The sequence below is a fragment of the Microcebus murinus genome, chromosome 9, assembly GCF_040939455.1.
Source record: "Microcebus murinus isolate Inina chromosome 9, M.murinus_Inina_mat1.0, whole genome shotgun sequence".
Classification (NCBI taxonomy): Eukaryota; Metazoa; Chordata; class Mammalia; order Primates; family Cheirogaleidae; genus Microcebus; species Microcebus murinus.
The window spans coordinates 33,452,473-33,471,489 of NC_134112.1; the positions used below are offsets into that span (position 1 = coordinate 33,452,473).

A 19,017-nucleotide genomic window follows, 5' to 3' on the forward strand; every position below is an offset into this window, starting at 1 on the left:
AAAAGTATAGCTCACAGCTCTTATAAAACAATAGCACAAAAGGGAAAACAAAACAATAAGGTATCAACCAACATAGTGAACAAAACCGTACCTGCCATATCAATACTATCACTCACCATGAACTGTCTGAATGTTCCACTTAAAAGACATAGACTGGTTAAATGGATGAAAAAACAACCCAAGCATTTACTGTCTCTAGGAAACATATCTAAACCCCACAGACTCAAGGTAATGCAATGAAAAAAAAATTCCATGTAAATGGAAACCAAAAGGGTACAGCCATTGTCACTTCAGATAAAATAGACTTCAACAATGGTATAAAAAATTGGTCATTATACAATGGTTAAGGGAGCAATTCAACAAGAAGACATAATAATCTTAAATATATATATATACCTAACATAGGAGCTGCCAGTTTCATAAAGCATATTCTTCTAGATCTAAGCAAAGAGATAAACAGTAGAATCTTAATAGTCAGGGACTTCACTCCACTGACAGAATTGGACAGATCAAAGCAGAAAATGTAAAACATTGGACAGAAGCAGGACTCTAGAACAAATGGACCTAACAGACATTTACAAACCATTCTACCCCAAAACTACTGAATGCACATTTTTCTCATCAGCACATGGGACATTCTCCAACATTGATTATATCATACACCACAAAACAACTCTCAGCAAATTCAGAAAAATAAAAATCATACCATGTATTTTCTTAGACCACAGAATAAAACTAGAAATCATTTCCAAGAGAAACACTCAAATATACACAAAGTCATGGAAATTAAACAATGTGATGCTGCATAATTCTTGGGTCAATGATGAAATTAAGGTAGAAATCAAAACAGTCCTTGAACTGAATAACAAAAGGGACACAAATTTTCAAAATCTATGGGATACAGAAAAAGCAAAAAGCAGCCCTAAGGGAAAGTTCATAGCCTTAAATGCCTATATAAAAAGATAAAAAGAACTCAAATTATCAATCTGATGTCATATCTCATGGAACTAGAAAAAGAATAAACCAAACCCCAAAGCAGAAGAAATAACAAAGCTCAGAGCAAAACTAAATGAAATGGAAACCAAAAAAGAAAAAAAAAAATACAAAGGATCAATGAAAAAGTTCTTTGAAAAGATAAAATCAGTAGACCACTAGCCAGACCACTTGCTCATTCAGAAATGAAAAAGGAGACATCACAACTGATACCACAGAAATACAAAATATCATCCATGAATACTAGGAAAACCTCTACATAAACAAACTAGAAGCCTAGAGGAAATGGATAAATTATTAAAAACACACAATTTTCCAAGTCTGAATCAGGATAAAATAGAAACCCTGAGCAGACCAATAATAAGCAGTGAGATGGAAGAAGTAATAAAATATCTCCCAACCAAAAAAAGTCCTGGACCAGATGGATTCACAGCCGAATTCTATCAGACATACAAAGAAGAACTGGTACCTATCCTATGGAAAATACTCCATAATATTGAGAAGGAGGGAATCTTCCCTAACACATATAAAGCCAGTATCACCCTGACAGCAAAGCCAGGAAAAGGCACCAAAAAAAAAAAAAAAGAAAAGAAAGAAAGAAAAGGAAAAACACAAAAAACAAAAACTACACTCATATCCCTCATGAACACACATACAAAAATCCGCCCCCCCTCAAAAATACTAGCAAACTGAATTCAACAGTATATGAAAAAGATAATCCACTATGATCAAGTGGGTTTCATCCTACAGTGCAAGGTGGTTTAACATATGCAAATCAATAAACATGATTTACCACATAAACAGAAACAAAAATAAAGACCACATGATCACCTCAAGAGGAAGACAAAGCACTTGATAAAATCCAGCACCCTTTCTTTAATAAAAACCCTCAAAAAAGTAGCCATAAAAGGAACATGTTTCAAAATTATAAAAGGATACATGACAAACCCACAGCCAACATCATACTGAATGGGGAAAGGTTGAAAGCATTCTCACTAAGAACTGGAATAAGACAAGGGTACCCACTGTCACCACTTCTATTTAACATAGTATTGAAGGTCCTAGCCAGAGCAATCAGGCAAGAGAAGGAAATAAAGGGAGTCCAAATTAGTAAAGAGGAGGTCAAACTACCTTATTTACTGATGACATGACCTTAAATCTAAAAAGTCTTCTAAAGACTCCACCAAAAGACTCCTGGAATTGATAAATAAAGTCAGAAAATTCTCAGGTTACAAAATCAATGTGCACAAATCAGTAGCATTTCTATATACTAATAACAAGCTGAGAGTCAAATCAAGGACTCAGTACAATTCACAGTAGCAACAAAGAAAATAAAATACCTAAGAATATACCCAACAAAGGAGGTTAAAGACATCTACAAGGAGAACTACTAAACACTGATGAAAGAAATTGCAGATGACACAAATAAGTGGAAAACCAAAGCCTGCTCATGGATTAGAATCAACATCATTAAAATGTCCATACTGCCCAAAGTGATTTACAGATTCAATGGGATTTCCATCAAAATACCAGTATCATATTTAACAAATCTAGACAAAATAATCCTAAGCTTCATTTGGAATCAAAAAAGGGCCTGAATAGCCAAAACAATCTTAAATAAAAAGAAGAAATCTGGAGGCATCATGTTATCTGACTTCAAATGATACTACAAGGCTATAGTAATCAAAAACAGCATGGGACTGGTATAAAAGTAGAGACAGATCAATAGAACAGAATATAGAAACCAGAAATAAAGCTATCTACCTACAACCAACTGATCTTCAACAAAACAAACAACAACATATACTGAAGAAAGGAAGCCCTATTCAATAAATGGCACTAAGAAAACTGGGAAGCCACATGCATAAGAATGAGACAGGATCACTCTCTTGCCATATACAAAAATTAATTCAAGATGAATTAAAGACTTACATTTAAGGTATGAAACCATAAAAATTCCAGAAGAAAATGTAGGAAACACTCTTTTAGACATTGGCTTAGGCAAAGAATATATAACTAAGACCCCAAGGCAAATATAGCAAAATAAATAAATTAGACTTAATTAAATTAAAAACCTTCTGAAAAAATGGGCAAAGGACATGAACAGAAACTTCTCAAAAGAATACAGAATAATGGCCAACAAACATATGAAAAAATGCTCAACATCTCTAATCATCAGGGAAATGCAAATCAAAACCACAATAAGATATATCACTTAACTCCAGTGAGAATGGCCTTTATCAAAAAAGTCCCCAAACAACAAATGCTGGCATGGATATGGAGACAGAGGAACACTCCTACACTGCTGGTGGGACTGCAAACTAGTTCCACCTCTGTGGAAAGCAATATGGAGATACTTCAAAGTGACACAAGTAGATCTACCATTTGATCTAGCAATTCCACTACTGGCATATACCCAAAAGATCAAAAGTCACTTTATGAAAAAGACACCTGCACTCAAATGTTTATAGCAGCACAATTCACAATTGCAAAGCTGTGGAAACAACCCAAGTGCCCATCAATACATGAGTGGATTAATAAAATGTGGTATATGTATACCATGGAATACTACTCAGCTTTAAGAAACAATGGTGATACAGCACCTCTTGTATATTCCTGGATACAGCTGGAACCCATTCTACTAAGTGAAGTATCTCAAGAATGGAAAAACAAGCACCACATGTACTCACCAGCAAATTGGTATTAACGGATCAACACCTAAATGGACATACAGGAGTAACATTTATCATGTGTCGGGAGGGTGGGAGGGGGGTGGAGGGGACGGGTATATACAACCACAACAAGTAAGATGTGCAACGTTTGGGGGATGGACATGCTTGAAGCTCTTTCTCGAGGGGGGAGGGGGGCATGGGCAATATATATAAACTTAACACTTGTACCCCCATAATACGCTAAAATAAAATTAAAACAGAGAAAGAGAAAAAAGCTTCTGAAGAGTAAAGGAAATAACCAACAGAGTGAATAGAGAATGGGAGAAAATATAGAATGGGAGAAAATATTGCAAACTATATGTCTGACAAAGGTCTGATATTCAGAATCTACAAGGAACTCAAACAAATCAGCAACAAAAAAACAACTCCATCAAAAAATAGGCAAAAGACACGAACAGAAGTTTTCAAAGAAGATAGACAAATGGCCAAAAAACATATGAAAAGATGCTCAACATCACTAATCATCAGGGAAATGTAAATCAAAACTACAATGAGATACCTCTTTACCCCTATCAGAATGGCCATTATTAAAAAGTCAAAAAACAATAGATGCTGGCTGCTTGCACAGAGAAAGATAGCTTATATACTGTTGGTGGGACTGCAAAATAGTACAATCTCTATGGAAAACAGTATGGAGATTTCTCAAATAAATAAATGTAGACCTACCATTCAATTCAGCAACCCCACTGCTAGATATCTACCCAAAGGAAATGAAATCATTTTATTAATAAGATGCCTGCATTTAAATATTTGTCAGCAGAATTCACAATCGCAAAGATGTGAAATCAATCTAAGCACCCTTCAATTCATGAGTGAATAAAAAAATGTAAATATAATTCATGGAGTACTACTCAGTCATAAAAAGGAATGAAATAACGTCATTTGCAGCAATGTGGATGGAACTGGAGACCATCGTCCTAAGTGAAATATTTCAGGAATGAACACCATAGGTTCTCACCGATAAGTGGGAGCTAATAGATAGGCACACATGGGCACAAGTGATATAAAGGACATGAGAAACTAAGAGGCAGGGAGGGTGGGTATGGGAAATAAACTTACCTACTGGGTACAAGGAACACTATTCAGGTGATAGGCACACCCAAAGCCCTGACTTAAGCATTATACAAGATATCCTTGTTTAAAAACACGTATAGTCCTTTATTTAGTATTTTGAAATTAAAATAGCTCTTTGTCCTCAAAATCCCATTCTTCTCTTTCTCCTTGGCACATTTTCTCCCTGTTAAATCTTACATTTCTCAGCTTCCCATGCGGCTAGGTATAGTCATATGGCTAAGTTCTTACTAATGGGATATGAGGGGAAGAGCAAAAGCCTTTGTTTCTGAGACTTAAAATAGCTCATCCTGAATTTCTTCTTTTCACATTCTTGCAGGCCAGATGAATTTGCTGAGACCCAGCTTTGCCCTCGCAAGTGTGAAAATGGCCTACAACATTAGCCAGCAACAAGACAGAAGGAAACTGTGCTCCTTGAGTGATTTAGAAAAGCAGGGTCACCTGCCTACCTTGGAATGCCCACCTCAAAACAATTACAAGAGCAGAGAAGCAAACCTCTAAGCCATTATCTTTAAAAAATAAATTGTAGTTCGAAGTCTTTCTCTTTTAACAGCTTAGTCCCTAAATAATAAATAATTATTGACCTCATCTTACAGGTCAAGAAAAGCAAGGCTCATGGGGGAAAGTCACTAATGTGTTAGGATTTTCCCATCATCCCCTCCCTGCTCAGCCCAGTAAATTTCCACTGAAACACAATGAGCCCCTCAAGAATGGAACAGAACAAAACTTGACAGGGCCCTTGACCAGAGAATACTGAGGTACTACAGGATCCAGTTAAAGCACTTTAATCTTTTTGTATCTGTATCTCAAATGAGCACCTTTTGTCTAGCAGTTCTCCTCCAGAGTTTGCTTTCCCAGAATAGCCTGTCCTCAGTGTAAGAAGTTCAGAGAGAGCTCAGTGTAGGTTGTAGGTTATGTGACCTCACCCCAGCTTGTCTCAACACCTCTGATGAACAGGAATGGAAGAAAAGACTCTTTCCACCACATGAATTCCTCATCCATCCCTGTCTCTTAGGGAGTGTATTATTTTTTACCAAAAAAAAAAAAAAAAAAAAAAAACAAAACAAACAAAAAAAAAAAACTCCAACAAATCCATCATCTTGTTCTACTAAATCTAAATAAATATAATCAACACCAAAATTGTGTTCTGCTGATCCGACAGCACATCAGAAAAAGACAATATTCATGAAATAAATGACCAGGTCTCCTTGATAATTCAATAAGGCAAAAACCTTGGGAGTAAACTAAGACAAATGGGAACCAGCTGGAAGAAATCGAACAGGCAGAGCAGGTGGGTTTGCTTGTGTTTGGGAGGTTGAAACACAGCAGGAGGCATTGCACATTTACACAAAAGCAAGATCTATAACTTCAGGCTGTGAACTGAGCTAACTGCATGACTTATTCAGAAAGAGTTGGTAGCTGGGAACTGGTTGAGCTAAGAGCATCAAGACCAATTCTGAAAATGCTTTTTTTATGCTTACCCTGTTTTTATGTTCTCTGAGAATTGTCAAACAACTGGTGGCAGATGGTCCTGCAACTAAGTGTGATCCTAAGTGGTGTGAGACATGGTATGGTATCGTTGATAATTTAGCCACAGTAGCAGGAAAAAAAGGGATTCTTGTAAAAAAAAAAAAAAAGTGCCTGTTGTGTGGCTGTAAAGCAGACAACAGGTGAGTAGACCTTCGACAAACTATTCCTTATTCCTTATTGGGACAAAACCAACCACTGGGCCAAAAAGCCCTAAGTCACTCCAATACACACACACCTGTGGACACTCAAAAGCTCAAAAATTGAACTATAGTATCACCTGGAATACATCCCGTAGGTGACATAATCTTGCATCCAGCAACTCCATCACCTTTTCCCCAAAATCCTGCCTTACTGTTGTAGAAGTAGATTTCGGCGTCTCAGTCAATCCTGTTTTGGCATTTCTGTTCATTAGGACAGAAATAAACTACTATGGCCCTCCTTTCATTTTGGGCCTCTGAGAATGCTACAGAAGTTGCAGTTGAAGCAGACACATACACCACCTCCTTCCCCACCAGAGTCTGGTTTCCAATAACTTCTGACTGAGAGCCCCAGAGTCGGACTCTCCCAGGTTGTCATACAAAAAGATAAAAATTAACAAAAGCCACCTAAAACTACAATTTTCAGAATCTAGTAGCTCTTATATCCAATTGCAAGATGAATTGAATTGGATTGAAAAATGCATTTGAGACGCACAAATGCCAAGTCGTTGGAACAGAACAAGCTGCCCAGGTGGAAGTAGATAAATTCCCAAATCATTTGTCCGATGGCTCAAGAATACTAACAAGAAAACTGAGCAGCCGTTGCTGTTTTGTACAGGTATACAGCCTTATGAAGTGATCAGAGACCCTTCTCTGTTTACCAAACCCTCCTCACATACACTCACTTTCATTAAAATAGCTATTTCTATACATAGTAGACTGATGTTCCCAGAAAACAACTTGAAAGGAATGTGAAGAAACATAAGGTTGCCATATTTAGCAAATAAAAATACGGATGCCCAGTTAAATTTGAATTTCACATAAACTTTAAATAATTTTTAATGTCAAAATATTAAATAAGGACTAAAGATAATTTTTAGTGTATCCTAAATACTTATGGAACAGGCACACATTAACAAATTATTTATTAGTTATCTGAAATTCAAACTTCAATGGGTATCCTATACTTAACCTGGAAACTTGAGGAAGGGAGAAAAAGAGAATAATAGCATTATCACGTCACATCACAGAGACAGAGACCTGACTTTAGAAGTGTTGTAGATTGAGGCAAAGACATGTAGGCCTTTGCAAAAATGCTAAATGAATGTTATAAATTTGTATTAAATCTGTTTAGAATATCATAGACTGGAAAGAGTAGTATCCCAAATCATTCCGATATAGAGAGCATCACTACAAAGGTGACTGCCTCTAACAAACTAAGAATGGGCTAGATGGTATATTCATCAGCCTTCCTTTCAGTTGATTGATAGCTAGATTCCAACAGACACTGAATGTCATGAAGGGAAATCCATGTACCCATCAGTTGATAAACAGTGAGCCTAAACGGAGCTTGTTTCATTAAGAATAAATAATAGAGGAAAACATAATCATAAGTGAAAATGTATTTCATAACATGGGAAAGTGATTACTATCCCAAGAACATAAAAAGGTATTTTTAATACTGCTTGACATACTCAAACAAAAAATATCAACTCCATGAAACAAGAGCCAGAAGTTATACAGAAGAATTGAGAAGCTGGGTAGAGGAGATAAAAGAAGTTTCAATAAATTAAAAATATTGGAATCAGTGAAGGAATTAACAATATATAAGCCTGAATCATAATTTATGCTAAGAAGTCATTAGAAAAATTAAAGGTAAAAATAATGAAGAGATGATATAGCTAGCAAGGACAGAGAGCCCTGCAAGTTTCCAGAATAAAGGAGCAATCCAAGTTAAATTATTAATAAAAAGGAAAAAAATTACATAAGATTTACCTTCTGCAATAATAAATGCCAGGAGAGAAAGATCTATAAAATTTGAGTAAATATTGGGCCCCCAAAAGTCCATATTTATCCAAATTGTCCTTCTTGTGTAAAGAAATGAAAAAGACATTCTAACATATGAAATGTGCAGAAATACATCACATGTACATTTCTTGAAAACAAATTTAATCAAGAAGGTCAGCATGCACTCAAGAAATTAACCAAATTAATAATTCAAAATTAGGTAATCCTAGAGAAAAAGCCCTGATGTTTTCCCTAATAATTTGAGGAACACCAATATCCATGCTGCCTGAGCAGTGTGGTCTATAGCAATGGTTTCTAAAGGTGGATGCACATGACAATTATTGGTGTGTGTGGGGGGAGGGACATGATATCTAAAACAATTTGAAAATGATTAAATCAATGCCAGGTCCCATTTCAGATTGATTAAATCAGAAATTCAGCACAATGGCTGGAAACACGGGCATTGAAAGTTTTAAAAGTTCTGCAGTTCATGTTAAATATAGCCAGGGCTGACACCTATCATTTAGATACAAAACAAGCATCAGGTCTGGGATTGAATTCCTGCTTATGACTTTTGAGACAAGTTGTGATTGCAGACAAATGGCTTAACCTGTTTTGATGTCCTTGATTAATTTAAAAAACTAAGACAACAAACTCCCGTATATTTCTCGTTAGCATAAAATTAGAAAATATGTGTGTCATTCACAAAAGGAAGGGTTATACAGTTTGTAGCCACAACCCAATATTTTCACAGTCTTTTCTGGGAACGGCTGTGTACATGTGTTTTATTTTCCTCATCATCATAAATAAGGGTTTGTAGTTAAATTGGCTCCCCCTACCCAAATCACTGAGTTCAATTGGCTCCCCCCACCCAAATTACTAATCTATGTAATTCTAAACATATTTCAGTTCTACAGAGAGCAACAGCTCATTTGTCAGCCTTTAAAAGACCTCTGAAATCTGGCCACCCCCACTTTTCATCTGAACCAATAGTGCTGCTCTCCTTACTCTATCCTTACCTAAACTTAAAGGCCCCAACACAAAGCCCAGCTCACTTCTGCCTTGGTATAGTTGCCCACACGGCTCACTGGTTTACACTTGCTGTCTTTTCTCTTCACCTCTCTTTCTTGATAACTATTCTCCAGTAACTACTTTATAAATTTTAGTACCGTATTATCTCTTACTTTGCATGGATTTGCCCTAAATAAACTTTAATTTCCTGTCGGTGGCATAGGAAGAAGAGAGAATGATGTGGAAAGAATATTAAGCAATATTCAAGAATGTTTATGATATGGTGTTGAAACAGAAAAGTAGGTCACTAAATTGAATATATAATACTGACTTGATTATAGAAAATTGCATAAGGCAAAGATTGGAAAAATTAAAGGGTTGGCAGTGGTACCATCTTAGTGATCAGGTTATGAGCGACTTTTATGCTTTCTTTATACTTTATTTCCCATGAACTGCATCTATTAGTTCTATAGGAAGTCATACTATCTTCCTTAAAGAAGAAGAAAAAAAAAAAAACTGTGGTAAAAAATGGCATCTATAACAGAATGAAACTTCCCAGAAAGCATATATTATAAAAACACAATAGAAAATGTATTCATAGTATTCACAAGATATATGAATAGCAAACAGACACATGAAAATTTTGTCAAATATTATCAAGGAAATGCAAATTAAAGCCACAATCAAATATCACTACTCAGACCAGAATGTAATTAAAATGAAAGCCTGACAACACTTAATAATAATGGTCAGAATATGCATCTATATTCAATGTTGCAGCAATCCCTACAACAGCAAAAAATGGAAATAGCCTGACTAACCCTATAGAAATTGTTGGAAAATTATTGTAGCACTTCAAAACAGATTATTTAATGGCCACCAAAAGTTGTGTTTTGGGAAAATTTTAAATGATAGGTTAAAAGCTCCTAATATTGAGAAAATATGTCAAATGTCAACAAAATTTAACTCCCTGGTGGGTGGTAACAGTTTTTCTCTGCATACTTTTCCAAATGTCAATATGTATTACTTACCTCAGAAGAAAAAAACAAAAATTTTGATGCAATAACTTGTTTCTAGAATACCAGTACAATTACTTCAGCAAGAGAATTCATTTTTTATAAACCAGTGACCTTTGCTGTTGATTTGTCAATGACCTGGGTTTCTTAGGCGATCACTTAATGTATTGTATATTTTTTGGTTTAATTATTGGTCAGTTTGGTATCCCACATGGCAGTGCAACTACCAGGTGTGAACCCCTGGTAGTCCTTGGAGTGAGAACTGTTTTCATAACAGCACGAAAACATTAGTTGCCTTTTTCATTGTGTTGACATTTGCACCGATAGTGCCAAAACTGTAGAGGGTAAAAACTGTTGGTGGCTTAGCATGAATCAAGGTGATGGCACTAAACTGTACTCATTGTCACTGTATTCTTTGCTCCTATTAATGCATATTCACTATAAAAAATAAAAATTTCACAAATTAAAAAAAGTTTACTTCATAATGTCCTTGATGAAGCAGCCAAAATTGCTATTAAGTTTCCACTCTTCAGTACATCTGTTTTTACTATTTCTGTGACACAATAGGAAGTAAACCTAAAGCATTCTCTGAACAATGACTGTCTTAAAGACAAGTACTTGTGCTATTGGGTTGTCAGCTGAACTCCAGCTGAGAGCATGGGTAACCATTGCTACCTGAACATCATTTTTACTTGAAAAGATGACTGTCAGAAAGCTATGGTTATTAAGATCTACTATTCAACAGACATTTTCTTGAAAATGATGTAAATGAGCCTGTTACTTCAAGGGACTCTGGCAATCTGCTGTCAATGATAAAAATCTGAGCATTCTGGTGAAATTTAGAAAGTTGGAACTAAGATCCCAATGACAATTACAACAGCAACGAAAATAAATAAATGGGACTTGATTAAATTAAAAGGCTTCTGCACAGCTCAGGAAATAATCAACAGAGCAAATAGACAATCTACAGAATGTGAGAAAATATTCCCAATTTACACATCCAATAAGAGGCTAACATCCAGAAGCTACAAAGAACTCAAATCAGCAACATAAAAACAACCTGATTAAAAAGTGGGCAAAAGACATGAACAGAAGTTTTTCAAAAGAACATAGACAACCAACAAACATATGAATAAATGCTCATCATCACTAATAATCAGGGAAATGAAAATTAAAACCACAATGAAATATCACCTAGCTCCTGTTAGAATGGCTTTTATTAAAAAGTCCCAAAACAATAGATGCTGGTACAGATGCAGAGAGAAAAGAATGCTTATACATTGTTGGTGGGGCTGCAAATTAGAACAACCCCTGTGGAAAACAGTATGGAGATTTCTCTAAGAACTAAAAGCAGACCTACCAATTGATCCAGCGATCCCACTATTATCTACCCAAAGGAAAAGAAGTCAATTTTATCAAGATGATACCTGCACTTGAATGTCTATTGCAGCACAATTCACAATTGCAAAGATGTGGAATCAACCCAAGTGCTCATCAATTCATGAGTGAATTAACTAAATGTGGTATATGTACACCATGGAGTACTACTCAGCCAATAAAAGGATGAATTAATGCCCTTTGTAGCAATTTGGAAGGAACTGGAGACCATTATTTTAAGCAAAGTATCTCAAGAATGGGCAAACACCACATGTACTCTCTAATAAATTAGAACTAACCAATGGGCACACAAGTGCACAGAGGGAAGTCAAAATTATTGGAAATCAAGCAGGAGCAATGGACACATTAGAGCCCTGACTCGAGCCATTTATACCACCTTAATACTTTGAAATGAAAAAAAAAAAAAAAAAAGAAAGTTGGAAAACTGGTATCCATCACCATGAACTCAGTTCATTTGTGCTGCTGTAACAAAATGCCTGAGGCTTGGTAATTTGTAAACAGAAACTTATTTCTCACAGTTCTGGAGGCTGAGAAACCCAAGATAAGAAACCAGCAGGTTTCATCAGAAACCAAGGGTCTATTCCTCACTGATGACACCATCCAGGTGTCTTCACATGGTAGAAGAGATGAAAAGGCAAAAAGGGCTAAGCTAACTTCCTCCAGCACTTTTATAAGGACCTTAATCCTATTGATAAGGGAAAAGTCCGCATGATTTAATTATGTTCCAAAAGTCCCTGCCTCTTAATGCTATCACATTAGTGATTATGTTTCAATATATAAATTTGGGGGGAAACACATGAAGACCATGGCATATAGAATGGCAGAACATATTTGAAAATAATATATCTGATAAGGGAGTAATATTCAGGACTCCTAAAACGCAACAACAAAAAACCTTATTCAAAAGTGGTCAAAGGATCTGAATAGACATTTCTCATAAAAAGATAGAAGAACAGCCAATAAGCACATGAAAAGATGCTGAACATCACTAATTATTAGGGAAATTCAAGTCAAAAACCACAATGAGATACCACCTCACATTCATTAAAATAGCTACTACCAGAAAACCCCAAACAAACAGAAAATAACAAGTATTGTCAAGGATGTGGAAATTAAAATCCCTGTCAACTATTGAGAATGTAAAATGGTATAGCTACTGAGGAAAACAAAGTATGGCAGTTCCTCAAAAAATTAAAAATAGAATTACCATATGATCCAGCAAGTCCACTCCTGGGTATATACCCAAAAGAAAGTGGGTTCTGAAAGAAATATTTGTACATCCATCTTCACAGCAGCATTACTCACCATAGCTAAAACATGGAAGCAACCAAAGTGTTCAGGAGTGGATGAATGAAGACACAAAATGTGGTATACATATACAATGCGATTTTATTCTTAAAAAGGAAGGAAATTTTGACATATGCAACAATGTAGATGAACACTGAGGACATTATGCTAAGTGAAATAAACCAATCATAAAAAGATAAATACTATATGACTCCATGTATATATGAGGTAGCTCAAGTAGTCAGAATTCATAGAGAAAAAGAATGGTGGAGAGATGAGAAATGAAGAGTAATTGTTTAATGGGTATAGAATTTCTGTGTTTTAAGATAGAGTTATAGAGATGAGATGGATGGTGGTGGTGGTTGCATAACAATATGTATGTGCTTAATATCACTGAAATGTACACTTAAAATGATTAAAATGATAAATTTTATCTTATATGTATTTTACCATAATAAAAAAATTGGAAAAAGTTCAAATAGGTCCTCCCTTCTGGTGCAGTGATTCCACAATGTGGTCAATGTCCTAGGCTTGCTACATCTTTCTATGCTGCCATCTTTAGCATATGGTTTTAATCTTCATATTTGCAAGATGGCTACTTCACCACCTGTGCTCTGGGCAGGAAGGAGGAGGAAAGGGAACAGATGGCATCAGCTTTGCATCTCATTGGCCAGAACTGAATCATGGAGCTACTCAGAGCTTCAAGATAGGCTTGGTTTTTAACTCTATCTTATGATAGTGGCAAGCAGAGGAGAAATGGATTTGATATAAATGTTGAATCAGCCAGTCCAATGTCTGTCATATCCCATAGGCAAAGTAGTAACACTAATAATGGCTATTCTCAGTGGAAGGAAAAACAATAGAAACTGACTAGCCCCAGGAAAAATGGAAGTAGGTATACAGTGATAGCCTCCACAGGGTGGCCTGAGGAGATACTAACTACACAAACATACTAGGTTGAGAAGTAGCCATAAATGCAGAACTTACTTATATTTTAAACAATAAGGGGAAAAAAGCCTTTGGTTTTTGTTACATAAAAAAAATAACTTGAGGATCAATAACCTAATTACAGAATAGCAAACTTAGGAGCTGCCAACCTCTTTCATTTATGTGGTCCACAGCATGGAAAGAAATAACAGGGAAGACCCAATGATGTTTGTGAGCTAATTCTCACTAGAAGTAGTCCTCTGAAGATGATGCCACAGGTCCATAATCAGTAAGGAAACCTTCATTTCTTCTTCACTTACTGTTTACTGAACACAACCGTATGTCCAGCTGGCCCTCTACTCTTGGGAAAAAACAATAAGTAAGGTGCAATTTGCATTTAAAGGAACTTAATGTCCAGTGAAATTTGCTCGTAATTTTTGCCCATTAGTTTATTTACAGGAGGTTTGATGAGCTGATTGATGTTAAAATGTATGGAAAATGTCTCTATATACTTCTCAAACTATGAAATACATTTGTTCTAAAATTAGGGCATCTAGTGCATAATAAATGACTTCCTGACTCTTATTGAATAAAAGCCTGGAGATAATTTTCTAGATGCCAAATTCTTTGGAATTATTTTAAAGTAGGAGGAAGAGAACAAAGCATATAGCTTCTCCCAGAAGGGGCACTCAGGGGACAAACATTAGACTAGAATTTTCTTTCAGTTGGAAGAAGTGACTAAATTTTATCATCTTTCTTGGAAGAAGATAGGAATACATAGATAAAAATAATTTTTAAGGATCAGAATTAGATACTTTAGCTTTCCAAAATTTAAGTGGTAGAAAATAATTGTATATACAATGCTCTATTATATGATGTATCTTTTTGTATCTGGCTTAAAATTCTTTTTTCTTTAAGCCAAAATCTATTTGAAGTGGCTGTGAAACTTCTTGAAGCGTTTTTCTGGTTTGGAGAATGCTGTTAGTCCCAAATAAAACCAAATACTCACTCAGATCTTTTTAATAGTCTACCAAGATTAAATACCCCCAAATCATAAAATTTTTGTGGGTTGACATTCTAAAGTTCTGCTTTCAACTCTACTTTGAAATCACTAATTTGGGGAGAAAGGAAAGAAAGAAATTTCCAGGTTTATGTGGCTATTAGGGACAGGCAGAACAATAGATAAGCTTCAGCCAATGCCTCCATTTAAACCACCAGCCCTATTCAACCCAAAGAGCCCCTCTAGCTAGTCAGTCCTGGTTCTGCACAACTATAAACTTATTTTGACATAAAGCTCCTTAAACAAGTTACAATATTGAAATATCATTGCACAAATGAACCTCTTTATTGTGAGAATCTTGTTGTTGTTTATGGTGAAGGGTAGGGTTGGATATATATTTTATCGGAGAACCTTTATGAATATCAATTCTCTGTTTAAAGCCAGACTAACATGATTCCTTGTTCTAGATCCTATTACCATATGGAATAATTACTTTTCTACCTGAAACCTTATTTTCCTCATCCTTTACTAGTTCTATTAGAGTCCATACCTCTATAACAACATTTAAACTTAATTTTTAAAAGTCATTTTGCTTGTGTGTAAAAGTCAAGATATTTTTTTGTAAGATAAAATGTTAGTGAATCGTATCAAACTGTACCACGAATACAGTTTTAAAATACAGGGCAAAAGATAAGGGGGGAAATATAGGTCTGGACACAGGACCTCTGACCTTTTGTCTCAATTCTGTCATCAATCTCCTTTAAAATCCCTTTGTTGGTCATATAAAAAAAGTTAGGTTATTGAGACAAATTATCAGGTTTTGTTTATTTTTAAGATTCCATGAATCCCCTAAGTATGAAAGGACAGGGTATATTCTGTTTATTGTTTGTGTATCTTTAAATCTTTTCAAGATATCCAGCACAGCAATGTTACATCATAGAGTATCCACAGTTTACAAACTTACTCATGTGTTACATACACTATTAGATTGTTACCTATTATCTTTTTAGGCATACCTTCTAGGCAGATTTATTTACAAAGACTGGAACAGACTGTTTAATAAGAAATACTTCCACTGAACAAAGAGCAAGATTTCCCCTTCCAAAATCTCATCTAGTGGTTTCTATAAATATATGACCTATTTAATCTAAATTCAAAGCATACTCAATACTTATTAAAATTGTTTAGCTGTTCCTGAGATTCAAAAGAAGCTGTACACTGCGGATTAGGGTCTGCATAAGTTTTGTTAAAAATCATACCAATGATACCACCCTTTGTCATTAGCTTCATATTAAAATACAATTTTGCTTAGGACTCTGCTTGAGACAACATCTGTTCCATATTTCCTTCAGTATTACCATTCTTTTCGGGCTTCTAAAACCCACTTCTAAAGATAAACTTAATTTCACAGGACTCTAATTTCCAACTCTATGAAACAAGGCTTCCTTTGTTGAATTTATAGTACTTGGATTATTAAAGTATATTTTTAATGAAAACCTTGATAGTAGGTATTTAGGTGGTTATTAATTTCAGAATATACCACTGGGAACTAAACTAGTACTTTTGCCTTCACTGCTGTGCATAGAGTGATTGTGATCGTTGTTTCACTTCCATAAGGCTCTGTTTTTCTGCTGACTTTTCCTGAGTTTCAAAATTAAATGATATTCCTCACTCAAAACCCTCTCAGGTGACTAGACTTTGTAACTGTCCACCAGGGTATCTTTATTTTTTCTCTAACAACCTCATGCGAGAGGCACACACATTCATCCACAAATACAAACACACAGGTGTGTGTCATCTATGGCTTTCACAATCCTTCCCATTTGTTAATATTTCTCTACTCCTTCCATTCATTTATTCAGTAAACATATTGAGCACCTTTTATATTGAGGGCACTATGCTAGGTATTGTGGACATAAATGCAAATATGGCTTTTTTTTTTTTTTTTTGCTCTTAAGCAGAGTTTAATCTAGTGGCCAAGACAGATATATTTTCAAGTATTACAGTGCATCAAGAATAGGTGCTCTGTGGTTAGTGCAAGTGTAAAGAAATCAGAGTAGGAAGAACAACTGGGAAAAAAGTTTGAAAACTGAAAATAAGCATGAAAGTAGGGGGCTTGCACTACCATTATTTAAAAACATTACAGTATAAAGCTAGGACCTGGCACACACTTTATCCTCGGGAAGTCAGGTTATTTCTCCCCACCATGTGTATGTACCCCACACCATGGGTGGTGTAATTCACTCTGAGGTCAAAGGCCAGGGAACCAATTTAATATAGTTTAGTTCTATACAGATGGGTGATTCTGGCAGCCTCCTAGCTTCACAGCAGGACTTCCAAGTCATTAATTCTCACACCCTAGACAAAAACCTCTCAGAGTTCCTGCCATCCGCCCCTTCCACCATCCTTCTTTGCCATTATTCACCAACACGCTGTCATTCCTCCATATTTCTCAAGGAACTTCGCACTCTGATCATTTTCTTATCACTATTTTCCTGGCCAATTCCAATGTCAATGCAGACACCCAACAAACGTACTTCACAGTTCCCTGATGGCTTCAACTCCAGGACCAACACCAGCAGATCTCCACCACACACATCAGGGCCACACCCTGGACTTTAGCAGTACTCTCAGGTTTTCCTCTTCTAGATTATTAAACCTTCGGTAGTCTCTTCCTTATATTTCTCTCCATTCTTTATTGCCAGCACTCCAGTTATTTGACCACATCAAGACCGCCAACACTTTCACTCTTTATTCTCTTTCTACCCTTTCTTGTTTTCTCTTCTTGACCTTTCAAGAGAAATGCTGTGGCTTGTGAATGCATCCATTTGAGCCCAGGTGTGCCTGCTATAGAACCTGCTGGAGAAAATGCAGAGCCTCGCTCAATGCAGACCTTTCCTTTACCCCTGAGGAGCTTGGCACACCTGGAGGGAGAGAAAGAATGAGTGGGTGTGATGGCAAACTCGTGGTCTCCAACTTGATGCAAAGCCCTACCACTGCTCTGTAATCATTCTCTTTCTCAGCCTCACTGTCATTACTTTAAATGTCTTCCACTCTCAGCAAGTGTCCCAGCTTTCTGTTTTATCCATTAGTTTCAACAGATGTATGGACTTCTAATTCATGAGGAAACAGTGACCATCAGACCAGCATTACTTTTTCTTCATCTCCTCCAGCCAACATATGCACATACGATAAACTGTCCCCTTCAGCTTTAGTAGGAAGAGAGACACCCACCTCTGATGATAGCTACTCTCTACCTTCCTCCTGGCTCTCATTTCATCCTTGTGTTAGTCAGGTTTCTCCAGAGAAATCACGAGGGTACACACACACAGGTAAGGGATTTATTATGGGAATTGGCTCTTGAGATTAGGGAGGGTGAGAAGTCCCATGATGTAGTGGGTGGTGTAATTCACTCTGAGGTCAAAGGCCAGGGAACCAATTTAATATAGTTTAGTTCTATACAGATAATCCTGCTACATCCTTGTACATGTCTCCTTATTCCATGTGTGAAAACTTCTCTAGGCAAGGGTAGAAGTGGAATTCATTCATAGTTCCAACAGAATGAGCATCTCCACATTTACTACATCTTATCAAATTGTTTTCCAAAGGGAGTGTTCCAGTCAATACCCCTAACATGAAAGTATAAATGGTCCCATTGTTTCACATTCTCGACAAAAACTTAGTCAGATAGAATGAACAATATTTGATAGCACAACAAAGTGACTATAATCAACAATAAGTTAGGATATACTTTAAAATAACTAAAAGAGTAGAATTGGAATGTTCCTAACACAAAGAAATGTTAAATGTCTGAGGTGATAGATACCCCAATTACTCTTATTTGATCAATTTACATTGTATTCCTGTATCACAACATCACATGTACCCTATAAAGATATACAAGTATTATGTGTCCATAATTAAAACTAAAAAAATTTTAAAAAGTGAAACTAATTTCTTCAAGTTACAAGATCACACAGGTTTTTTAGTTTTTTTCATAAGTTACTTTTTTGTAAAGTATAATTTTCTAGAAATGTGCCTGTTTCATCTGTCATTGTAATCTAAAG

The 19,017-nt window shown here is 35.9% G+C and overlaps 1 long non-coding RNA gene across 1 annotated transcript in view; it reads left to right on the forward strand.

Annotated features, from left to right (window-relative positions):
* The window catches only part of LOC105880193 (uncharacterized), a 122,384-nt gene extending 117,053 nt beyond the window's left edge, over positions 1–5,331 (forward strand). Inside the window, exon 4 of the long non-coding RNA XR_012921002.1 lies at positions 5,116–5,331. This is a non-coding gene — a long non-coding RNA (uncharacterized LOC105880193). The remainder of the gene's footprint in view (positions 1–5,115) is intronic.
* Positions 5,332–19,017: the final 13,686 nt, after the last annotated feature.